Here is a 26,193-nt window from a genome sequence, read left to right on the forward strand (position 1 = left end):
CTTCTCCACTTCTGACACAGATACCTAGCAATCTCTGTGCACCATTCAAAGAACCTGGGATCCTGGCTGTAGACCTATGCCAGGAGAAATATCTCCTTTTCCTCTTCCTTTCTCCTCTTTATCTCTGCTCACTTGTTGTTGTTGTTGTTGTTTCTCTCACCTCAATTTATTTAAATTCTCTCAGCTTTCACAAAATGCTGGAAAGTGATAATCACCAAGAGGTTAGCATCCCTCTCAGAACTGAAGAGGAAGGCCTACGGATAACTAAGCTGTAGTCAGTCTGTTGTCTGCATTTTATGTAATTTCCTGAGTGTAAATTCTATTGTATTTATTTACTCAATGCTTTATTGATTGATTTGCACTTTGAATATTTTACTAGGCCTTTCCAGTTAGTTTGCTTTGGCCAAAGCACTTTGCTAAGTGTCAGCTTAAACCACTTTCTTTAGTTGTAGAAAGAGTGTGTATGTGTGTTGTGGTCTCAGGTGAAAACTTCTATGTATAATTAAACGTGCAGACTTTTGTATACATATCTCCTTTATTGTATACCTCCATTTGTGCTGAACGTTTGGAACTGAAAAAGGTTCCAGTGATATGGACCCTGACTACCTCCTCTCTTCCATTCTCTGTCATTCTACTCTACTGTTCTCCTCATTGGTGCACTTTTTTTGACAACACTGGTCTTGCTTTTCCTCAAGCAAATTCTATTTCTTCCTGATCCAAAGACTTTGCACCTGCTGTTCTTCTGGAAATGCTCTTCCCCTAGGCCTGCATGGCTTGCTACCTCCCTTGTTTGAGCTTCACCAATGCTGTTCAAATCACAAGTGAAATCTCAAACCCTCCCTTTCTTCCTCCTCCTTAAAGGAACTTTAAGTCTACCCTCTTCTTCCCTCTCCAGGCTAAATTTCCTAGATTTTCACAAAAAGAAAAACTGAGGAGAGATAATAACATCAGGGCTTTGCTTCTTAGAAATAACTTGTGTCAGTTTCTATGCCTGCAAATAAAAGATAGTTAATAGTTGAGTCCTTTCAGGAGCTTTCTCTGTTTTTCTATTGATACATCTGTATTTTTTAAGGCAAGATCATTTTGTTTTGTTTAAAAATAAATTGAATATCTGTCAAGATTACTATTTTATTATTGCCCTTTTTGAATTTCCTTGTTTACTTTACTTGTTCTTTCAGATAAAATTTATTATTAATGGTGCCAAAATTGTATGTAAAATTAGTATTTATAGTAATGTTTTTTAAATTAATTCTGCTGTCTGTCTTTTTACACATAACATGGCATACTTTTTATTCTTTTACCTAATCTTATTGTGTTGGCCAGGACTTCTAAACAGTGATGTGTAAATGGGTTTTCTTGTTCTTAGTACCATCAAAGGCAATGAGTATATGGCTTAATAAATTTCTATTTCTGTTTTTAGAATTTAAAGAGAATTGTTTTCTTGGATAGTTTACAACATCTGTTGAGACATTTACTTTTCTCTCTTTCTCACTTCATTTCTTTTTTTCCTTTCTTCCCTGTCCCTCTTCCTCTCTTTCCTTTCTTCCTCCCTTTCTTTCCTCAGGTTTTTGCTTGACTGTACCTTTCCTGAAACAAAAGTAATTCCACTCAGGATTGAATATTATCCTCTCAGAATCTCATTCCATTTCTCATTTTTAATATTGCAGTTAGCTCCTCTTCCCCTTATTAGATTTGCCACAGTTGTATCAATGTTTCTGATTTACTTTTTCCAAGAAGCAGCTCTTGTTTTATTATCCCAACAAGTTTAATTTTTGTTGTTTTATATTTTTGTTTCATTTCATATATACCTCCTACTTTCTTTAGGATTTTTTTATAGCCATGTATTTTAAAAGCTTTCTTTGCAAATTTTATGGAAATATATTTGATTTACAGTGTTTGTTTCAATGTATATCAGAGTGATTGAGTCATGTAGATACATATCTATTATTTAGGTTTTTTTTTTCCATTATAGGTTATTACATTATACTGAGTATTTCTTTTTTTTTTTTTAAGTGTTTAGGACTTGACCTATCTTTATTTAAATATCAATTCTGTCTGAATCCCAAATATTTTTATGTACACATTTTTTAAAATTAAAATTTCATTCTCTATGATTTTTGGCAATTCCAAAGATTTCACTATTTTCAGGCTGAATGTTTTTATTTACAGTTTACTGAGAATTAAGTTTTCCTTGCAACTCTGAGGGTATGTGTGTGTATACACTGACATGTCTATATATACATCCTTTTCAGATTACTATATGGGTTTTTTAAAGATATATAAATATCTTTTAAAAGATATTTTGTTTGTATGGTAAAAATGTGAAATGTTTTAATTCTAGAAATCTATTCCCCCAAATGAAGATAGTATAAAAAGTAAAGGTATAAAAATATTCCTTTGAGAGTAATTCCTAGTAACAGAACTTGGAAATGTTAAAAATTATTCATAACACTTACTAAAGGTGGTAAGAAAACTTTATTCAAGGTAAGAGTACTACAGCAGGGTCTTATAATAGGGAGAGAGTTTGAACTTGAGCCTGACTCCAGCAGGGACACAGCTAGGATTTATAGCTAAAGAACAGGATGGGTGCATGGGGTTGCAAATACAGACTGGGAGACTGAAAAGCAATGAACAACAACAGGGTGGGTGTCAGTGGATGAAAACTTATTCAGAGGACCATAAGGGTGAGGGTGGATTTTGGCTAAACTGAGAGGATCATTGCTGAGGCTAGGCAAGGTTGATAAGATATTGAGGTGAGTGATAAGGAATTTGATCTGATACTGAGGGTGGTCAGATCAAGGGTGGGATATTTTTACTAAACTGACATACAGATTCTGGCTTCACTTGGACTAAATGGACAGGCACCCCTGGACAAAGACATTGCCCAAAGTTGGCAGTGCATTAATGAACTACTGCTGCGTAACAAATTACCCCAAACTAACAGCTTAAAACAATATTATCTCATACTGCTGTGAAAGTTGGGAATCCAGGAGTAATTCATCTGATTGTTCTGGCTCAGGATTTCATGAGGTTGCCGACATCTGAAGGCTTGACATAGGCTGGTGGATTTCCTTCCAAGATGGCTTACTCACATCGCTGTTGAAACCAGTTTCCTTGCTGGCTGTTGGGAGAAAGCCTCAGTTCTTTCACGTGGGCCTCTCTACTGGGATAACTGAGTGTTCTCAAGATATGACTAGGCTGGCTTCTAGAGAGAGTGATCCAAGAGGATGAGCAAGCAGGGTGCAGTGCCTTTTATGACCTAGTTTCATTTTCATTTCTACAATATTCTAACATTAGAAGTGAGCCACTAAGTCCAGCCCACGTGTGAAGGGGAGTATAAGGTCCACCCTTGATGGAAAGGATTTGTGGACATAATTTAAAACCACTTGGTACACATGTGGCCACAAATTGTTTACATACTTTTATGTCCAAAATGCATTTTCTGACAATGCTTTCAAAGATTTTATCCATTATAGCATTAACTTGAAATTCAGGACCTGTCATCTAAGTCAGGTCCAGATATGAATCAGAGTCCAGTTGTGCAGTATCTCAAGTGTTCTGTCACTCAGTTGTGTTCTAATCTTTACGAAGCACGTCAGGCTTCCCTGTCCATCATAAACCCCAGGAGCTTGCTCAAACTTAAGTCCATTCAGTTGGTGATGCCATCCAACCATCTCATCCTCTGCCGTCCCCTTCTCCTCCTGCCTTCAGTCTTTACTGCATCAGGGTCTTTTCCAATGTGTCAGTACTTCGCATCTGGTAGCCAAAGTATTGGATCTTCAGCTCAGCATCAGTCCTTCCAATGAATATGTAGGACTGAATTACTTTAGGATTGACTGGTTTGATCTCCTTGCAGTCCAGGACATTCTCGAGTCTTCTCCAACACAACAGTTCAAATTATACAAATGTAGTTCCTCTAGACCTGAGGACCTGTGAACAAAAGAGATGAGTTAATCTGCTCACTTTCACAGCCAACATACAATGGTGGGTCAAGCATACATAACTTTCATAGACACTTCTGTTCCAGAAAGGGGAGGGGAGATGGGAGTCAATAATAGCAGTTCTGAAATACCACAGGTTCTTGTTGGCAATCCTTGGATTAGGATTCAAGGCCTGGAAACTTCCTAGGCTTCAGTTTCTGAATGTTTAATTATACCCTCTGACATGATTGCATTGCATGAAAGGTGGGGAGTATATAGTTACACTGAAACAGTCTGCATAGCCTGTTTCCTGCTTGTCAAAGGTAGCAGTCCAGAGCTCTCATTTTGTACGTTTTCTGGTCCTTTCAGTCCAAGCTGAACATAAGTTTGTTATTTTAAAACTTGATGTGTCTTCTGATAATCTTACTGGTGTTCATGCGAAAGCACCCCACTCCAAAGCCACAATCACACATGTCTTCATAATAAGGCCTACTCTGTCTTGGTTTTCTGCTGAGATAGCTGAGCAATAACACCCTGAAACTTGGTATAAGTCCTATTGTGTGATTAAAATGATCTCTGAGTGACACCCCAAACTCTTTGGAGGGCATTGGCCTGACTAAATAATCCTATGAAGCATCCCATTCCACCTTTCTGAGGCCTAACACAGAATTTAACAGTTACACTCGTCTTTCAGTTCAGTGCAGTCACACAGTCGTGTCCTACTCTTTGCGACCCCATGAATTTGCAGCATGCCAGGCCTCCCTGTCCATCACCATCTCCTGGAGTTCACTCAAACTTACGTCCTTCGAGTGAGTGATGCCATCCAGCCATCTCATCCTCTGTCGTCCCCTTTTCCTCATGCCCCCAATCCGTCCCTATATCAGAGTCTTTTCCAATGAGTCAACTCTTCACATGAGGTGGCCAAAGTACTGGAGTTTCAGCTTTAGCATCATTCCTTCCAAAGAACACCCAGGGCTGATCTCCTTTAGAATGGACTGGTTGGATCTCCTTGTAGTCGAAGGGACTCTCAAGAGTCTTCTCCAATACCGCATTTCAAAAGCATCAATTCTTTGGTGCTCAGCTTTCTTTACAGTCCAACTGTTGCATCCATACATGACCACTGGAAAAACCATAGCCTTGACTAGACAGACATTTGTTGGCAAAGTAATGTCTCTGCTTTTCAATATGCTATCTAGGTTTGTCATAACTTTTCTTCCAAGGAGTGTCTTTTAATTTCATGGCTGGAGACACCATCCGCAGTGATTTTGGAGCCCCCAAAATAAAGTCTAACACTGTTTCCACTGTTTTCCCGTCTATTTCCCATGAAGTTATGGGACCAGATGTCATTATCTTCAGCTCATCTTTAGACCAACTTTATTTAAAAAAAAAAATTAAGAACTGACGTATATGTGATGTACAATGTTATATTTAGACCACCTTACCCTAATGCCCCAGATATGATCTTTTTCTTGAGAGCCATTAATTTTAGCATCTTCTGTCAACATAAAAGACTGGAAAATTTCCAAATCAGCAAGTTCTGTCTACTTTTTAATAGTCTTTCTCTTAAAGTTGTTTTTTTTTTTTTTTTTAATTTTCCTTCATATTTTACTATAGGCAACAAGAAGAAGCCAGGAAGCACTTTTGGCTGTTTCACTGGAAATTTCCATAGCTAAATAACTCAATTAATTAGGTAGTTTCTCCTTCCAGCTCATTAGGTATATTTTTGACTTTTCATAAACTGCAGGTGTAGTGGACTTTCCTCTGCACACTCTCCAGGCTGTTTCCTCCTGCCTCTCTTTTCTGCCAGGCATCCTGAGTGGACCACTGTGATTCCACTTAGAGCTTACTCATCAGTGAAATAACAGGGATCGGTACCCTGGCTCCAGTGCTTCTGATGTCCAGAGTCTATGTACCTTTCCTATGACTTTCATGTTTTTGCTATCCAACTTCCATCATTTGGCTAGATCAGTTCTGACAGGTCATACTCACAAACACACTGGCAGATGCTTCTGCATGCACATGTGCACACACATGCACGTGTACACATGAACATCCCGGAGAGGAAACTTGCACATATGAACAAGTACCTGCTGCTTCTCCAGGCACATGAATTTTGGTAAGCATCTGATTTTCTTTTTCCTGTTAAATTCTTCAATTGCTCATGGATCATGTCAGGTTGCACTTTTAACTCTAACCTTATCCTCAAAGGTTACAGAATCTTGGCATTTGCTCATGACAGGGACCGACCTGCAGAGCATTGGGGAGGGTTAAAAGCGGTCGCCCTGGACAGTTGAGTGACATACACCTGCATTCTGCATTCTCCCATCATCTTGGACAGTTTCACAGTACTAGTCATGTTGGCTTGGTCTATTGCCTGTGCATTCCTTCAGGGGACCAGAAAACAAGGACTTCTGGGCTCAACTGACTTGGAGAACCCCTTTCTCATTATGCACCTATCTAGGTCATTCCTTGTCAATGTTGTGCCCTTGTGGCTAGCCTACCACCCCTTAGGGCCCACAACATTCTGAGTGAGGCTCCCTGTTCTTCCTATCTATGTAGCTTTCTGTGTGCACTTACCTGTGCCCCCAGTTGCCCGTTGGACACCAAGCTACAAGGGCCTTTACCCACTTCCCCTACCCTACCCCCACTCCACACCCATATTGCCACCCCATCCCACAATCCTACCCCCACCCCCACTGCACCCCCCACACCACACCCACAACCGTATCCCCATCCCACCCCCAACCCACGTCCACCACACCCCTACACCCCCACACCTCCCACACACCCACCCGAAACAGACCCAACCCTACCCCCATCCTACTCCCACCCTTCCCTACCCCCACCTTACTCTACCCTTCCCTATCCCACTGTACCCCCATCTAAAAGTTCCTCCCCTCCCCCTGCCCCCGCCGCCAGACCGGTGGGCGTGGCCACAGGCACCACACCGCCCCCTCTCTTGGAGCCCTCCCTCCGTCTTCTAGACTCTCTGTTATTTGTATCTGTGTAGCTTTCTGTGTGAACCTGTCTACCTGTGCCTCCAAGCACCCCTTGGACACCCAGCTACAAGGGCCACTTCTCCTACCCCACGCCCATCCCAAACCCATAACCCCACCACAGCCCTACCCCTCCACCACCCCACCTTCCCCCATACCTCATCCCAACCCCCACTACCACCCCACACCCTGACTCCCAATCCGCCCCCACACCCAACCCTCAACCTGTCCCCCAACCCACCCAACCCCCAACCCCACTCTCACCCCCCCACCACCCCCCTACCCCACCCCCAGCTAGCCCTACACCTCCCTGCTGCTGCTGTTGCTGCTGCTTAGTTGCTTCAGCCGTATACCACCAGGCTCTTCTGTCCATGGGATTTTCCAGGCAAGAGTACTGGAGTGGGGTGCCATTGCCCTCTCCACTACCCCTCCCTGCTGCTGCTGCTGCTGCTGCTGCTGCTGCTGCTGCTCAATCGCTTCAGTCGTGTCTGACTCTGTATGACCCCATGGACAGCAGCTCACCAGGCTCCCCCTTCCCTGGGACTCTCAAGGCAAGAACACTGGGGTGGGTTGCCATTTCCTTCTCCAATGCATGAAAGTGAAGAGTAAGTAAAAGTGAAGTTGCTCAGTCGTGTCTGACTCTTAGCGACCCCATGGACTGTGGCCTACCAGGCTCCTGTGTCCATGGGATTTTTCAGGCAAGAGTACTGGAGTGGGGTGCTATTGCCTTCTCCGGCTACCCCTCCCTGCTGTTGCTGCTGCTGCTAAGTCACTTCGGTAGTGTCCGACTCTGTGCAACCCCGTAGATGGCACCCCACCAGGCTCCCCGGTCCCTGGGATGCTCCAGGCAAGAACACTGGAGTGGGTTGCTACTTCCTTCTCCAGTGCATGAAAGTGAAAAGTGAAAGGGAAGTCGCTCAGTCGTGTCTGACTCTGAGCGACCCCATGGACTGCAGCATACTAGGCTCCTTCATCCATGGGATTTTCCAGGCTAGAGTGGGGTGGAGTGGGGTGCCATTGACCCCTCCCTACCCCCACCCTAATGCTCCTACCCCCGCCATTGCCAGGGCATGGCCACAGGCAACACCCTTCCCTTCTCTGCATGCCTTCACCGCCATTCTCTGACTCCCTGGGAGACTGCACTCGCGATCCCAAGATCTCATGAGATTTGCTCCAGGAGGAAACAGTAGCTGGGTTGATTAGGCCACCTGTTTTCCGGACACTGCAGAGTAACCACTTCTCTCTCCTCAGCGTTCAACAGGGACCTTGTGGCAAGGCACAGCTGCACAAACCGTAAGTTCCCGCCTTGGGTCCCCTGCTTTCCCATAAGGTGACCTTGAGCTAGTCTCTGGTTCACCCCCACAGACCCCCAGTACTATTCGCCTCCCAAAAACGAGTTATCTGGACCGGGGGCTGGAATAATAGCCCAGGAGGGTGAGGAGCCAGCCGTACCTACGTGCTCCGCAAAGAGGCCTACCCTGTGGAGGCAATAATCCAGCGAACCAGGGTCTGCTGCCACTTGGCACTGGACATGGGCTCCCCTCTGAAGGTTCCAGGGCATGGTGGGCTGAGAAAGGGACCGAAATGGGGCTGCTGGATGGTGATCAGTGTCCTTTGAAGAAGGGCCCTTGGACCTGAGTCCAGCTCGGCGCTTCAATTGTCTGCTGGTCCAGCCATTGAGAAATCACTCAGATTCGGAGATACGAGGAGACTCGCACTCACATGGCAGGGTTGGCTTTCCAGTTTTGAGTTTATTCTTCTGGTTCATAAATACACATGTTAACATACCATCATCTTGTTTTTGGAGCACTTTGGATCTTATTCTCAGGCTTGGGTGGACACGGGTGACTGAGAGGATAGGAGACCAGGGAAACTGGTTGTTTGAGGACCTGAGGCCATTGTGAGCTGAACCAGTGTGGGTGGAATCCATCTTCAGGTAAGCTGGTCCCCTTCATCACCTCTGGTGCCTCCTCTGTGCTGGTCATTGGGGAGCTGGGTAGCGTCTGTAGCCTGAGGAGGATGAGCACCCTTTAGTTTCCCACGTCATTTTCCTAAGAGAGCTTTGGTCCTGCTGCTGTCTTAAAAAAGGCAACTGCAGCGTGTTGAGGACCCATTCCCAAAGCCATGGTTAGGTTCAGAACCTGTGCTCGGGAGGCTTGTTTCAGACCCCAGACACTCGACCCTATGTGGTATTGGGCAAGGGCTGTGTGGTGAGCCCAGGAAGTTTTGCTCTTCCTAGTGTGGGGCCCTGGTAGTGAGGTGCTCCTGGAAAGAAAGCACTCAGGCAACAGAATGAGTCCTCTAGTTGCAGCTGGAGGAGGCCAGGAAGGCCGTGTGGCCAGACGTGGAATGGAGAATGGAGAGAGACCACAGGGCAAGGACGATATTATGCACTGGGGGTGCTGGGTAACCTTTGGGCACTGCTGATCCCAGGACACCTGGCTGTAACCCCCAGTATCACTGCTGTCTCCAGAGCAGAATATGTGGACCCTCTGTCCCAGAACTGCAGACTCTTGAGTGTCTGTGTCAGGACCCACTGGGGCCAGGACCCTGAGAGGAGGAAGATGTGCAAAGAGGAGAGGTCAAGGTCATGAATCCAGGGGAGTTCAGGGCAGAGGGAGAAAGGGGTCAGCATGGGGGCTGCCAGCCAGTCCCCTTACTGTGCAGACCAAGTGTGATCAGAGCCCAGGCCATGGCACAGAGTCCCAGAGCTCTGCTTTTGCAGTCACGGCAATGGACCAGGGTCCCCACACCCTTCATATCTCCTGCCTCACCTATGGAAGGGGCCTCTGTGCACAGCTGCTCCCCAGATCTGGCTGGTGAAACCCCATCAGTGAATCTGCCTATTTGCCCCTGTGGAGGGCAGGCAGTAGTGGGAGGTTTCCTCCTGGGATATGGTCTGAGCCTGAGACCTTGGAGGAGGGCCGTTGAGCTGAGGTGAGGTATAAATCTAGGCCTTTCTGGATTTGTCCCCAAATATTGCATCATTGCCCCATCCTCCTGGATGACCTGGCAGTACCCCCAGACTTGCTGAGTTCCTAGACTGTGGTGGGTAGTGTCCCCTGAAAGGAGGCTCCTGTTCTGTTCTCTAGTAGGCCCTAGGCTTTTCACTGCCCACAAACAGAGTAGGGCATTCCAGAACTCAGAGACTTTCCTGGGCACACTGCCCCACCAGACTGGCCCAGGGATGGCTTAGGAGACCTGCACTTGGCCAGAGGCATCATTCCTGTGTCATTCTCCGTGGCCCCATCTGTGACAGTCTCTTGAGCCCCAGCCCTTGCCTGTGAAAAGGAAAAAGCACGGTGAGGCCACTGCTGATGATGTTTCAGTTTTTGAGGAAGAACGTGAGATGAGGAAAGTGAACCACTTGGTGATGTAAATTATGCCAAATATGAGGTATTGTCATTTTGATTTAGAATCCAGCTTCAGGCTCTCATTCCCCATCCCCTGGAAAAAGTTGAATAAAGAGCATGTTTGTGACAAAAGAAATGAAGCTGTCTCAGAGGCAAAGATGCCAGCAAATGTTACTTCACTTGGTAGTGATAAAGAAACTTGGACATAGTATCAGGCCTGAAAGCACAAAGAATGAGACCTTGGAAGCAGATCCAGGCTTAGGAAGTAGGGTAACAATTGGCCAGGCTGTGCATAAGAAAGATCATCACCCTCAGTTGAAATTTATGTGCTGAGAAGAAAGGAAGCAGAGTTGAGAGGACTCCTTTCTGACGTTTTCGCAAAGAAATGAAACACTTTAATTCTCAATGCTTAAGATCACAGAGTACTAAAAAAATTGTTTTAGTATTTTTATTTCTCTAAACATTTACAACCAGTCAATCCTAAAGGAAATCAACCCTGAATATTCATTGAAGGGCTGATGTTGAAGCTGAAGCTCAAAACTTTGGCCATCTGATGTGAAGAGCTGACTCATTGGAAAGGACTCTGAAGCTGGGAAAGAGGGAAGACAAGAGAAGAGGATGACAGAGGAAGAAATGGATGGATGGCATCGCTGACTCAGTAGACTTGAGTTTGAGCAAACTCTGGGGACAGGGAATCCTCGTGTGCTAAGGTTCATGGCGTCATAAAGAGTCAGACAGGAACAAATAGCCCCAGGTCATTCAGTCCTTAAAACCTACATAAATAAGCAATCGGCCAAAGCAGAGGTATAGAACTGATATAGAATTTAAAGACTTAAGAGGCAATTTTCTGTAACAGGTTAACTGGGGTATCCTCTACTGCACGTTAATGAAGTCTCCTTTATGTACAGTCTCCTTTATGTACAGTTGGGAAGGTCCACTGGAGTTGGAAATAGCAACCCACTCCAGTATTTTTGCCTAGAGAATCCCAAGGACAGAGGAGCCTGATGGGCTACAGTCTATGGGGTCACAAAAAGTCAGACATGTCTGAGCGACTAATACTTAATACTAGAAAGAAATTATATGAAAAGTGAAGTGCTAGAAAAGAAGTCATTTATTACAGTAGGACACTTGGAAGGTTCACAAGCCTTGTGTTGCCCTAAGTACTCAGTTACACTTTCACAATCAGAGGAAGAGGGGAGGGGGAAAATATCTTCTTTTTCTTGAGTAGACAGCATGTTTCCATTACCAGTGCCTCCCCCAGGTAGGGCAGGGAAGTTTATTTGTCCATTCTATATGGTCAGGCTAGGATATCGTAGTTCAGTTCAGTTCATTTCAGTTGCTCAGTAGTATCCAACTCTTTGCCATCCCATGGACTGCAGCACACTAGACTTCCCTGTAGTATTACTTGGGAAAAATATTTTCAGGTCTCAATTCAATGCAGGTCTTTCATTTTGAAAAGTCATCTTTCCATAAGTGATAGTGTTTTGTATGCACAGAGCCTGTTTTGGGGAGGCATTAAGTTGTTGATTTGGAGAAGGCAATGACACCCCATTCCAGCACTCTTGCCTGGAAAATCCCATGGATGGAGGAGCCTGGTGGGCTGCAGTCCATGGGGTCGTGAAGAGTCGGATATGACTGAGCGACTTCCCTTTCACTTTCCTGCATTGGAGAAGGAAATGGCAACCCCCTCCAATGTTCTTGCCTGGAGAATCCCAGGGACGTTGGAGCCTGGTGGGCTGCCGTCTATGGGGTCGCACAGAGCCGGACACGACTGAGCGACTTACCAGCAGCAGCAGTAAGTTGTTGATCACTGGGCAGGTTGTAGGTCTTGTTTTCTGCTATTGTTTTATTGTTTGGGGGCACATTCTGGAAAGAAGTTGTCTTAGTGGCCAAAGACCATGTTTCTGGGGTTATTAACTCATGGAGCTCACTAGCCAGGATGTAAGTCTCATGCCACCACAGTTTGATTATTTTGGGCCATGTCTCATGCTTCTGCTGCATGGTTTTGTTGCTAAGCAAGTTAGCTTGGTGAAACGAGATGCCAGTCCAGGTTCAATGCACGATATTGAACGCTTGGGGCTAGTGCACTGGGATGACCCAGAGGGATGGTATGGGGAGGGAGGAGGGAGGAGGGTTCAGGATGGGGAACACATGTATACCTGTGGTGGATTCATTTTGATATTTGGCAAAACTGATACAATTATGTAAAGTTTAAAAATTAAATAAAATTAAAAAAAAAAAAAAAAAAAAAGAAATCCAAGCTGGCTTTGATGCTAAGCATTTGTTTTGCTTTATGTGTCAAGCAAGCCTGCATGTTTCAGAATTTTCCCATTATTTTCTTGAGTGTCATTAGTCTTATTGTGGTCTCCCAAAACCCCATAAAGTTTCTTCTCTATCTACAGTTCCCTAATGAAGTTTCAAGCTAACTGTTTGAACATTCTGTTCTCTTATTCTGTCCCTACCACCTCGGGGCACTCCTAGGCCCCAAGTGCAGGCTGCAGTGCCCTCAGCGATCCTGACACCTCTCCAGAAAATGAGATGCAGCTCTGAGAGCCAGGAGTCTAGGCCCCTAGTTCTGCTGTCATTTTCTGCCTCCCCCTTGTTCTGGGCTATCCCCTGCCAAGTGCTGCAGTCCTACCTGCCTGGATAGGGCCCTCAACCTCCCTTCCCCCACCGACTCCATCCTACTGTTGCTTTGCCTCTAGAATCACCACCCTAGGGAGTAACTGGTTAGAGTTAGGGTGACCTAGACATCTGGCAAGTCTTCAATCAGGAGGAAGAAGGAGGGGGCCTCTTTTGTTTAGGTCTAGATGTCATTGAATCTGTCTAGCCAAGCACAGGAAGAGGCAAAGAGGTCTCATAGAGAGGGTAGACTATTCCAGTGTAAGCAGGGGTCTGACTCCAGAGTGGAGGGAGGACAGACATACTGGAACTCCAGGTGGGATCTCGGCTGCTGGAGGCTGGGTCCCCAAGGCTTCTTGTCAGTCTGGGGCCTCTGAGGACCATCCAGGCTGTGGTCTTCCTCCAGAAGCCAGGGAGGGTCATTTTCCAACATTTCTAGTGACTCTTTGGGTGCAGATTCATTCCAAAGGGCCCCAGGAAAGCCCTGGGGAGCAGATGCTTTGCAGTCACAGAAGGAATTCTGCCACTAGAGAGGGAATGAGCTCTTCCCATGACGAAATGAGCTCAGTGGCTGCACCAGCCTGTGCAACACAAAAACAGGTAGATATGTCCCCCAGGTTGACTACGCCTGGGTCCTGGGAGTTGTCCTGGCCAAACCTGACACTGGGCAGGAAGAACACGTCTTCATGCAGATGAGCCCCTAGTGCTTCGGTGTTCAGTGAGTCCCCTGCACAAACAGACTCTGTGGAGCTGGGGGTGGATAGAGGCCTGTCCCCTGCCTCACTAGAAAAAACTTTTTACTGATACTCCTTGATTTTAGATCATTTGAAGACAGTGGTCCCTCCTGCATCCTTAGATCTCCTGGATGCTGAGTTCCCATGGAAACATCCCAAGCTTAGACTTCTGCTTTTTCCTGTTTCCCTGAGTCCCTATGAAGTCAGCTAGCTCTTCCTAATGTTCACTGGGGCACATTCGTCCATCTTCCCCCAAGTAGGCCTTCCAGTTCCTCCTTCGTGGAGCATGGCAGAGCCCTGCCTTGGCTTTCTCACACTCACCAGGCTGGAAAGGAAACCAGGGGTGAATTTCGACTTCTCTCTGAAAGTTATTTGAAGTACTGGTGGAAAGTGCCAGCATCCTCATGGTTGTTACTTAATCAGGGACTGGATGATTCTCTTCGTTGCTAATCTTGAGCTTCTGCAGCTGTTTGGCCAAGGTGATTGCCGGAAGTCAAAGTGCCCTTAAGGCACATTCCAGCTTAACCCTATTTTAGGGGTTTTAACTCTATTTAAGGGACACCCACATCTCTGGCTGCTGATGGGGATGGTGGGAATTTGGTGAATGCCATCTCTAGGAAGTTAACAAACTGTAGAGTAGCTTTCAGGGAAGGCCTCCTTCTTGCCTTCCATATAGAATTGTTGGGGCATCACAATGCCAGGCGTGGAGAGGTTCCATCTGTCTGTGTTCTGAGACCTCAACAGAACCAGTGTGTCAGCCGGCCCAGAAGGGGCTTCAACCCAGACCCTTTGATGCAGGATTTGCACCTCCCCAGGGAGAAAGTCCGTGTGGCTACCTGTTCTTAATGCAGAGCAAAGGAAAAACTGAATTGTATTTGTGGGCTTAAAGTTGAGCTCCCATCAGAATCTCTGTAAGTGAGAGCCTTAAGGGAGGGAGAGGGGTTGGGGTTGGGGGGGAGGGCGGTTTCAAAGGCGCTTTGGATTTCTTGTTCACTGGCACTGAGGGAAGGTCAGGTTACCCAGCTACATTGGGAAGGAGCCTTTGAAGGTCATGTTGAGGGTACAGGTCGCTGGACAGAGCCCAGGCTGGGATGTGCAGGGACCCTGAGCCTCCGGTTTACAGCCATTTGCTGACACAGATTTATGTCCTTGGCCCACGTTTATTTCCCTTCAGGAGAGCCACGACCCTAAGCCATAAGTGGCTTTCAGGCAAAACAATGCCTGTCAAGGTTTGGCCAGCCAAAACAGTTCCATCCTCTCCTAAAACACATTCCTAAATGTAATAGCCTAGCTTCAGAAAGGAAATGCCCTTTTGCCTCCAGGGAGGAAGGAAGTCTGGATCTTGGGTTTGTCTTGGGTTTAAGGGATCCACCTGGTCCCTTTTTAGCCACTCCCTCTTCTGAAAATTTCTCAAGCCTAGCCTAAGATAAGTCTTTGAATTCCTCCAAACAAAACACACTTTCTTGGGTACTTTCATGGTTTTGTTACAAATGTCTGGTCCCTCTGTTCTCCTGGCCAGCTCCTAGGTGTATTTTGACCTGACCAGTTCCAGGGAATTCTTCACTCTCAAAATCTGGAGGACCCATCATCCCTCCATTACACCTCTGTTCCTTTGTGAACGGGAACATGTTTCACTGTCTGACAATGTATAAGTGACAGTGTGATACTCAGGAATCTTACTTTGTTTCTTTGTTTTCTGGGGTGACATCACCATCCACACAAAGCTGTCTGAATGTGAACATTTGGTTGATTTTGATGTGGCCCAAACTCCCCCAAAGAATGTACCTTCAGGTTAGTTTTCTTCTTTTATATTTTTAAATATTTTGGTAACCTATTGTGAACAGACAGGATCCCATCAGTTGTATGTAGTGAGAAAGTAAAAAAAAAAAAACAAAAACAAAAACCACTCAGCCTTAGCTGGATGGAAATCTAGTAGTAAGATAGCACTTTATCTGGAAATGGAAATTTCAGCCAGAATCTGAAAAGTGTGTCCTGGAAGGAGAAGAGGGTCTGAGGACTGAGCACACTGCTCCACGCTGGAGCATTGGGCTCTGACAGATGTACCTGCTGGGGTCTTCATGGGACAGTCCATGCAGGCCACGATCCTGTGGAGAATTTTCTTTGCCTTTCCATTCACGTTGGCAATTGTATACTTTGCTTTTCCTTCTACATGCAGTTTTACCTTTATCCCAGACAGTTTGGTTTCTTCTCTGATTTTCTCCACTTGTACAGATCATTACAACATTTCCTAACCAGATAAAATTTGACAGGGTAGGGGCAGTGAGGGATGGGTTAGGGTGGGGTGAGATTTAGGGGATGGGGCCACACAGAACAGCATCTGGTGTCATAGATCCCTGATGGGGATAGAACTCATGCCCCTGCTGTGAAAGAATAAAGTCCTCCACACTGAAATTCAGGGAAGTTCCTGGAATTGATTTAATGAAAGACATCTAATTAGGAGGAATTTTTGGGTGACATTTTACATTTTAGTTTGAGACCAGTGATTATAGTTCATATTATTTTACAGTTTTGTGATTTGACTAGCCTAAAGGATTTTTGGGGTTCTTTTTTTGTTTTAAAAGCTAAAGACTTTTTTAATCCCATGGGGGATAAAAAAAAAAAAAATCTGTAGAATATTTGAAAGAGTGGAGGTTTTGTTCTGAATGTGAGTGCTTTGGTCCACTGAACCGAATGGTAATAACATTTGTAGAAGAGACACCCAGTGAAAGTGACTTTTTTATGAAGTGACCTAACAGCACTCATTGTGTGAGTTATTGGTTGGAGTTTAGAGACAGGCTGTGTTGGGCTAAACTCCTTATTCCTGTTTTCAGCCCTTGAGTAATAATCAGAAGCTTTCTCTGAAGAGAGTGGGGTCAGCTGTCAGACTCCTAGGTATCTACCGGCCAGTAGGGCTGGGATTAAATGCAGCAGCCAGGAGATACGGGATGGAGCAAGAGGTCACCTTGTCCCTTTGTTGCTGCCTGGAGAGATGCTTGTCCATGTGCTAGTGGGACAAAAGCTGTGACTTTGTGGCCAGAGGATGTCTCTGACCCTGCCTTGGTTCCCTGAGGGTGGAGGGACAGCAGGGTCTCCCCGGTTCCTTGACCAGAGAAGGAAACCCACCCCACTCCCATGCCCTTGCTCTCTGACGTCCTCCCAGGACTCATTCCAGAGTAGGTTCTTCAGGATGAACGTCCAGGCCCCACCCCGACTCCTGGAGCTGGCCAGCACAGTGCCTGCTGCGCAATGAGGCCTTGGCCATCATGGCTCTGGAGGAGCTGCCCATCGAGCTCTTTCCACCACTGTTTATGGAGGCCTTTGCTGGAAGGCACACAGAGGCCCTGAAGGCGATGGTGCAGGCCTGGCCCTTCCCCTGCCCTCCCACTGGGGCCCTGATGCAGGACCACCAGCCTCATCTGGACACCTTCCAGGCAGCACTCGATGGTCTGGATGTCCTGCTTGCTCAGGAGGTCCGCCCCAGGTAAGGTCAACCTGGCAGACTGGTGAGGCCTGGGGGTGTAAGCACAATGCAGACAGGGCAGGTGGATGAGGACTCATATGGAAACAGGCAATTGGATGTATAGGACTGGTTGGGGGAGAAGGCAGAAAAAGCATGTGGGCCACCCCCATTATCCCTTAAAGTGGGAACCAAGGGGGACCGGAAGCCAGAGGAGCTGTGGTTGTGGAGTGCAGAGCACTCATGGGGTCCTGGTGCCCATTGGCCTCTGCACAGCTCAGCCTTTCCCCCTGGCCCCACAGGCGGTGGAAGCTGCAGGTGCTGGACTTGCGCCAGAAACCCACCAGGACTTCTGGACCCTGTGGTCGGGATGAAGGTCAGTGTTTGCTCACTGCTGGAGCCCGAGCCAGCCCAGCCCATGCAGAAGAGGTGCAAGGTGGAGGCGCAGGTGGGACTGAAGCCAGAGCAGGCCCCTGTGGAGGTGCTGGTCGACCTGTGCATCAAGGAGGACACTCTGGATGAGACCCTCAGCTACCTGCTGAAGAAGGCCAAGAAGAGGGAAGCTGCTGCACATCCGCTGCCAGAAGCTGAGGATCTTCACCATGCCCATGCAGAGCATCAGGAAGATCCTGAAGGTGGTGCAGCTGGACTCCATTCAGGACCTGGAGGTCAACTGCATCTGGAAGCTGGCCACACTGAGCAGGTTCCTGCCGCACCTGGGACGGATGGGCAACCTGCGCGCGGCTGCTGCTGTCGCGCATCCACATATTGCCACATACCACCCCGGACCAGGAGAACTGCGTCAACCAGCTCAGTGCACAGTTCCTGAACCTGCCCCACCTGCAGGAGCTCTACCTGGACTCCATCTCCTTCCTCGAGGGCCGCCTGCACCAGGTGCTCAGGTGAGGCGTGGCGCCAGCTCTGCAGCAAAACCTGGCCTCTTTCATTTCTTTACCATCGGGCATCTATTTATGCCTGCTGGGGACATTGCCAGTGTGCACAGGCCCTTTGAAGTCCTCAAATGCCACCACTGTGTCTCCAGCCATCTTGTCAAGTCACCTCCCTGGTTAGGGTCAGAGGCATGGCCTAGGTTAGATGCTGTCAAAGGGGATTTCTTGCTGGGAGTCCGCATAGTGTGGGTCAGGGTTGATGCCCTTGGGAATTCTTTCCAAGAGAGTGATGTCTTAGCTGAGATGATGAAAGATAACTAAGCGAGAAGGACCTTGGTCCCACATGAGGTTTGAAGTCTGAATCTCTGTCTCTCACTCCCACCTGGGACTTCTGTCCTGAGTTGTTTTAGGTCCAGGTGAGCTGTGGAAAGTGGGTGATTCTGGAGATGACGAGGATACAGATGAAATTGTGGCTCCTGGAAGAAAAAGTCAAATGAGAATCATTGTTGAAGTGGCTCCAATCTCTTTAAGTCAAATTACAATTAATGTTTTCCTCTAAGAGACGAAATCCTCAGTAACAGAGAACACAGTGATAAAACCTGAGAGGATTGCCTAGTCTGTCTGTATGAATGAGTTCCATTGATTCCTTTTTTTGGCAGCAAAACTCCAAGCATTAGGAATAAATATATTCACTAAGAAACCAGAAGAAAGAAAGAAAAAAAATAAAAAGAATTGTAGGTAGTGATGGATGGTTTGTGGCCCCGAATATCTGGGGATATTCCCAGGGATCATCTGTAGCTGCTGGGACCCAGCAGCCCATGTCCAGTGCATCCAGCCTGCTGTTTAATTCAACTAGTATTGTCCTGTAAAAACATCTTAATTCCTGTGAACAAAATACTAGTAAGCTGAAATAGACAAATAACATTTGTTTACTGTTTGTTTCCCACATTAAAAATAGTTCATCATTTTGTGTAGGGGGAGGTCGTCTCTCATGTGAGCATGACCTTCCCCTCAGAACCCCCTGCCTTCCTGTCAAGAAGGTGAGAGGCCAGCTCCAACTCAGTGAGATGCCCTGCGTTCCGGTGAACAGGTCTCTCCTCCCCACATCCCTCTGCCCGCCACCTCTGCCCCTGGGACTGACTGCCCTGTCTTTCCCCAGGTGCCTGAACACCCCTCTGGAGACCCTGTGGATCACCAACTGCCTGATTTCGGAGTCAGATCTGGCGTACCTGTCACAGTGCCCGAGCGTCAGCCAGCTGAAGGACCTGGGCCTCAGCGGGGTCAACCTGACCAGCCTCAGCTTGGAGCCCCTGAAGGTCCTGATTGAGTGGACTTCAGCCACCCTGCAGGACCTGGATCTGGATGAGTGTGGCATCATGGACTCCCAGTTCAGTGCCCTCCTGCCAGCCCTGAGTTGCTGCTCCCAGCTCACCACCTTCAGCTTCTGCGGCAACCCCATCTCCATGGCAGTGCTGGAGAGCCTGCTGCACCACACCATGGGGCTGAGCAAGCTGAGCCACGTGCTGTACCCCTCACCCCTGGAGAGCTATGAGGATGTGCGTGGCACCCTGCACCTGGGCCTCCTGGCTCAGCTGCACACCCGGCTCAAGCGGCTGCTGTGTGAGTCTGGGCGGTCCAGCATGGTCTGGGTCAGTGCCAGCCCCTGTCCACACTGCGGTGAGCAGATCTTCTATGACACCGAGCCCATCCTGTGTCCCTGCTACACGCCCGCCTAGCCCAGCTCATGAGTTGCAGGCTTTGTCCCCAGCACTGGGACGCTGCCACCCAGACCTCACTACATCTAGAAGGAACACAAACCACAGTTTCAGACAATAGTTAAGTGCATGCTGGAAAAGGAAAGGTGATTTAGAGTGTGCAGGAGGGGAGGGCTTGGTGGGATTTTTGGAGAGATGTGTTCCTACAAAGTTAGAAATATGAATCTGAATTTTGGAGACGGAATTTTGGGCTTGGGAGGTTAATGGGGTTGTTACCTCTCCATTGAATTGTTAAAAAGAAATAAAGGGAACTTCAGTGTCAATCATTGGGTGTCCTCTGTGATCTCTGACCATGATTCTCCCCTTTAAATTCATGACTCTCCTGTTAGTGTTTAAATAAAAGGGCCTGAACGTGAGCGGGACCTAGATGCTCTCTGGTAGGCAAGGATCAGCTACAGGAGTTCAGGGCACCATTTACCCACTCCCTGTGGTTCTCATTTCCAAGGCATTCATCTCCTCACTTATCTCTGAGGCTGTTCAACCTGTCCTCTTATACAAGGTGCGTTCTCAGGGCCTGGAACAAATTAAGGATCCAGGAGTGAGCATGGCTCTAGGGAACCTTCTTCCAAGGGGCCCTCACTGCTAACCCCACCAAGGCCCTGGACTGGAGCATTTTCCCCAGTGGATCCAGCAGATGCAAAGCCTCCATCTCAGACCCTGCTGCTGCTGCTGCTAAGTCGCTTCAGTCGTGTCTGACTCTGTGCAGTCCCATAGATGGCAGCCCACCAGGCTCCCCCATCCCTGGAATTCTCCAGGCAAGAACACTGGAGTGGGTTGCCATTTCCTTCTCCAATGCATGAAAGTGAAAAGTAAAAGTGAAGTCGTTCAGTCATGCCTGACTCTTCGAGACCCCATGGACTGCAGCCTACCAGGCTCCTCCATCCGTGGGATTTTCCAGGTAAGAATACTGGAGTGGAGTGCCATCGCCTTCTCCATCTCAGACCCTGGGCAGTGCCAAGTCGGGTACACTGTGCCTGGAGTCCTGGGGGATATTTGCCTGCAGACTGTCTGGATCCTCTGGGACTCTCCAGCCTGTACCCACTTTCCCACTGCTCAGCCGTATCTGACTCTTTGGGACCCCATGGACTGTAGCCTGCCAGGCTTCTATGCCCATGGAATTCTACAGGTGAAAACACTGCAGTGGGTAGCCATTCTCTTTTCCAGAGATCTTCCCAACCCAGAGATTGACCAATGCAGGGGTCTCCTGCATTGCAGGCAGATTCTTTACCATCTGAGCTGCCAGGAAGCCTCCAGTTTCTAAGAGACAACCCAATATCCCTGAATCCATTGTCTAAATGTGCTTTTATGCCACTAATATCCCCACAGGTTTTATTTTGTTTTTACATTAATCAAAGTTTTCACACACATTTATTTATTCAAAGGCTGAGAGAAATTCATTCCCAATTGTCCAAAAAGTCGCTTCGAGTTGAGTATTTCAGTGTTGAGTGTAACTTGGCATTTTTCTCCTTGGTGTTATTCATATGTAACCTTTAAAAAAAAAAAAAAAAAACTTAACCCTTGAGTTTTTACCTTTAAGCCACATGATAAAGATTAAAATTTCCTCCAAATCCTGGTTCTCTGCCAACCTGACAGTACTAAGATTTTAACTAATTCTCTTTACCCATCACAGCTCTTTGCTGAGACAAAATCATCTAAGATTCAGAGAAGATTTAGCAACTAAACAAAATAAGAGCACCCCTTCAGAGTGGAGGGCTCCAACTATACCCTTTTTGTGACTGAAGGAGCTGGGACTGGCATGGACCACCAAAATTTTGATCTAGGAATATCAGGGAAATTAGGATCGCCTTGATTTGAGCTTTCCTGGCGGCTCAGATGGTAAAGAATTTACCTGCAATGCAGGAGACTCAGGCTTGGTCCCTGAACGGGAAGATCCCCTGGAGAAAGGAGTGGCTACCCATCCCAGTATTCTTTCCTGGAGAATTCCACAGAGGAGCCTGTCAGGCTACAGTACGTGGAGTCACAAAGATCAGACAGGACTCACTAACACTTTCACTTCACCTTTAATACTTTAGGTAAGCAAGTAGTGCAAGTCGTCATTGATTGAGTTTTTCAATATGTCATGGTCCCTTAAGTTTCAGTCCCTCTGTGTCCCACCCTTGTATTTAAGCTGAGAAACCATCCTTTTATGATTTCTTACTCAGGGATTTAGAACTGAGAGCAGAAGCAGCAAGAAGCCAGATGCTGTGCACTGATTAGATGAGGATGAAGGAGGAGAATGAAAGAGCCGGCTTAAAACCAAGTATTAATAAAGCTAAGATAGTGGAATCTGGCCCCGTTACTCCATGAAAAATAGAAGGGGAAAAGGTGGAAGTACTGACAGATTTCCTCTTCTTGGGCTGTACAATTACTGCAATGGTGATTGCAACCATGAAATCAAAAGACAGTTGCTTCTTGGCAGTAAAGCTATGACAAACCTAGACAGTGTGTTGAAAAGCAGAGATGTTACACTGCAGACAAAGGTCTGTATAGTCAAGGCTATGGTCTTCCTAGTGGGCATGTATGGTTGTGAGAACTGGACCACAAAGAAGGCAAAGCACCAAAGAATTGTTGCCTTCAAGTTGTGGTGCTGAAAGTCCCTTGGATAGCAAGGAGATCAAAGCAGTCAATTTTAAGGGAAATTAACCCTGAATACCTGTTAGAAGGACTGATGCTGAAGCTGAAAGTCCACTGTATTGGTCATCTGATGTGAACAGCTGACTCACTGGAAAAGTCTCTGATGCTGCACATGATTGAGGGCAGAAGGAGAAGAGGGGGACAGAGAATGTGATGGCTGGATGGCATTACCAATGCAATGGACATGAACTTGGGGGAAACTTCAGGAGATGGTGAGGGACAGTGAGGTCTGGTGTGTCGCAGTCCATGGGTTTGCAGATACAACTGGGCAAGTGAACAACAATCTCTTTAGATAAAGCTGTCCCAGGGAGAGTAGAAGAGGAAAAGTGTTGTGAGAACAATTGAAATGCCCAGCTCTCCCATACAAATGGAGGAAATGGGTAGAGGATGACCACCAAGAATAGTGCCCTCTTGAAAAGTGTGCTTTCTGGCTACCTTGTAGAGTCCACTTCTCACACATCCCTGATCTGTAGGTCAGCAGGCACCTGCCTGTATCCTGAGGCCCTGATCTCCTCCTGGGTACCAGGTTCTCAGTTGGTGTGAGATGCCCAGCCCTTTGGTGGACACTCAGGCTGACCACATGACACTCCATGGCCACAAGCCCCAGGGAGCTTCCTCCTTGACCACAGCAATGGACGTGGCCTGGACTTGGCCTTGGAGTTGTCCATGGAAGGAAAGGTGGGAACAGGTCATGTCTGTCTTTCTGTTTTTGTTTCTTAGGTGGCTTGCCAATGCAGCTTGCAGGATCTTAGTTCCCCAACTGAGGATAGAATCCACACCCTCAGAAGTGAAGTGCAGAGCCCTAACCACTCCAGGACTACCAGAGAGTTCCCAGTAGGTCATTTATTCAGCCTGGCAGACAGCCCAGAAGTCTGACATTGGCTACTGAGAGGCAGCCTTCTATGGGTCAGGCTTTGATGAAGTCACCAAATATTCCTCTCTCACTGACCTCTGGGAGCCCTGTGACCATGGCCCATATCATAGAAACTTCGGAGGTAGAGAGAACTGAAGGACAACACACGCCCTCCCCACTCATATTCCTTTCCTGGCTACAGACCCAAATGCCTTCCAGTAAATTCATCTGCTTTCAATCCATCTACAGAAAGCATGCTGTCCTTCCTGGAAACCTTCCCTACAGAAGATGTTGAACTCATGTCCTCTGCTTCTTCCTAACATGTGAAAGCTTTTCTGTACATCTGGTGATAAGCTTCAGTGTGTTCTTCTGGATAGTTGTGGGGTTTTTCTCTTTCCTTTTTTTTTTTTTTTTGGTTAAAAGACATGCTCCCCTTCACATCCAGGATGGTTTGAGCACAGTCCTCACTCTGTTCTCAAGGTTCTGTCCCTCAAAGTCTAGGAGAAAATTAAAAATAGTTGGGGCCAGAAAGAGAGTTGGAAGGGGACCTTTAGCAGCAGTGGTCTGCAAAAAGTGGTCCACAGAGCACGCTGCGTCCTGAAAAATCTGGGTGGGTGGGCATTTGTTGATGGGTGGGAGTCACCCGGGAGCTAAGTCATCACATGCATACGCCCTACCTGTCCTGGAGGTGAGCCCTCTCTAGGGACTCTTGATCCAAAGAACCTGTTAATGTACTAAGGTGGCACCTGAATTACCACAGACATAAACACAGCAAATTGTTCTCTCCCAGTTCTGGAGGCCTGAAGCCCAGAATCAAGGTGTTGACAGTGTGGTATCTCTTTCCTTGATGTGCAGACAGCTGCATTCTTCTGTCCTCCTGTTCCATTATGTCCATGCATCCTTGATGTCTTGTGTGTCCTAATTTCTTTCTTTTTTTTTTTTTTCTCGCGTGCTTCTTCATTTCTGGGTATTAGTTTCCAGACCAGGGATTAAACTTGTGCCCTTGGCAGTGAAAGCTCTAAGCCCTAACCACTGGCCTGCCATGGAATTCCCCTCTCTTTTTGTATGGAAAACCATTAAACTGGACTAGTGCCCACCCTAGTGACTTTGTTTAAACTTAGTCACCTCGTTAAAGGTATTATCTCCAAATACGGTTACACTCCAAAAAGTTGCGGGTTAGGAATTCTACAGATAATTTTTTTATAATGAATGAATTTATTTGACTGCACCAGGTCTTAGTTGTGGCATGTTGGGTCTTCCATCTTCCTGGCAGCACGTGCGATCTAGTTCCCTGACCAGGGACTGAAGCCCAGCCCCCTGCACTGGGAGTCCAGAGTCTTAGCCACTGGAGCATTGTGAAAGTCCCCTCAACATATGGATTTTGCAGGACACAATGAAGCCCCAAACAGGATTGATGGTAGGCTGATTTGCCTGGCTACACATTTGCACCTTACCTGCTCCTTAAAAATATCTGATACCTTTAATAACATTGACTCCTGGCCCCATTCCTGGAGATACTGATTCTGTGGGTATGGAGTAAGATCAACAGAATCAACCATAACATCAGTACTTTTCAAAAGCTCTCTAGTACTCACTGTTTAATATTGACACCTTAAGCAGCCTGGGCAACACCTGGAGCTTGTGAGAAAATCAGACTCTCAGGCCCTACCCACAACTGTTGGACAAGACTGTGTTTTTGCAAAAGACACATAGGCAATTCCTTAGATTCACTGAGGGTTAAGAAGCACAGCCCAGGAGATATGAAAGTGTGGCCCAAACTGAGAAGTTTGGATCCAGATCTCCAGGCTTTGCTTATACCCTAACTTCCTTCAATATGAAGGACATCCAGAAGCCTCAAGAGTGGGTATGGGTGTCCTAGAATCTATGAATGATGGTACGGAGGATGATCTCCAAGCTCAAGCAACATCTGATTGGTGTATTGAATTACCAATAACCTGCTTTTTGCAAGGCAGGTACTCAGTGTGTGGCATGAAGAAAAATGAACTCCTGACCCTCAACCCTCAGGGTCTCCTGAAGGAGTAGATTATTGAGTGCTTTAAACATGTTTTTATTGTTGTTTAGGCTCCCCTTGTGGCTCAGCTGGTAAAGAATCTGCCTGCACTGTTGGAAACCTGGGTTTGATCCCTGGTTGGGAAGATCCCTTGGAGAAGGAAAGACTACCCACTCCAGTATTCTAGCCTGGACGATTCCATGGACTGGATAGTCCATGGGGTTGCGAAGGGTCGGACACAACTGAGCGACTTTCACTTACTTTCAACTTTGTGGTTTAGTTGCTAAATTGTGTCGGACTATTTTGTAACCCCATAGACTGTAGCCTGCCAGGTTCCTCTATCCATGGGGTTTCCCAGGCAAGAATACTGGAGTGGGTTGCCGTTTCTTCCTCCAGGGGATCTTTCCAACCCAGAGATTGAACCCAGGTCTCCTGCATTACTAGGTGGATTCTTTACCTCTGAGCCACCAGAGATCATCTTTCCCAAAGTATTGGAGGATTTTATACCCTGGGATTCACTTTACTTCACAATCAAGTGAGGCAAACATTCAACTTTCAGATTCCCAGGCCCCCTCTTCTGGCAGTTTGAGTTTCTTAGGTGTGTTATGCAGCCCTGGAATCTCTATGTTTAACAATGTCCCAGGTGATTCTGAGATTTGACCAATTTTTAGAAGCATATGAAAGTGAAAGTGTTAGTTGTTCCGTTGTGTTCCACTCTTTGCAAACCCATGGATAGTAGCTCCCCAGGCTCCTCTGTCCATGGAATTCTCCAAGCAAGAATACTAGAGTGGACAGCCATTTGCTTCTCCAGGAAGTCTTCCTGACCCAGGGATCAAAGCTCGGTCTCCTGTACTGCAGGCAGATTTTTTTACTGTCTGAGCCATCAGGGAAGCGTAGAGGCATAAATAAGTGATCAAAATTTTTCTTCCTTTGCCTTAGGTTTTTGCA

At 46.8% G+C, this 26,193-nt stretch overlaps 1 pseudogene; it reads left to right on the top strand.

The window, feature by feature from the left end:
* Positions 1-15,380: 15,380 nt before the first annotated feature.
* On the top strand, positions 15,381-19,708 carry LOC138986863 (melanoma antigen preferentially expressed in tumors-like; annotated as a pseudogene).
* Positions 19,709-26,193: the final 6,485 nt, after the last annotated feature.

This window comes from Bos mutus, unplaced genomic scaffold, assembly GCF_027580195.1.
Source record: "Bos mutus isolate GX-2022 unplaced genomic scaffold, NWIPB_WYAK_1.1 CTG218, whole genome shotgun sequence".
Taxonomy (NCBI): Eukaryota; Metazoa; Chordata; class Mammalia; order Artiodactyla; family Bovidae; genus Bos; species Bos mutus.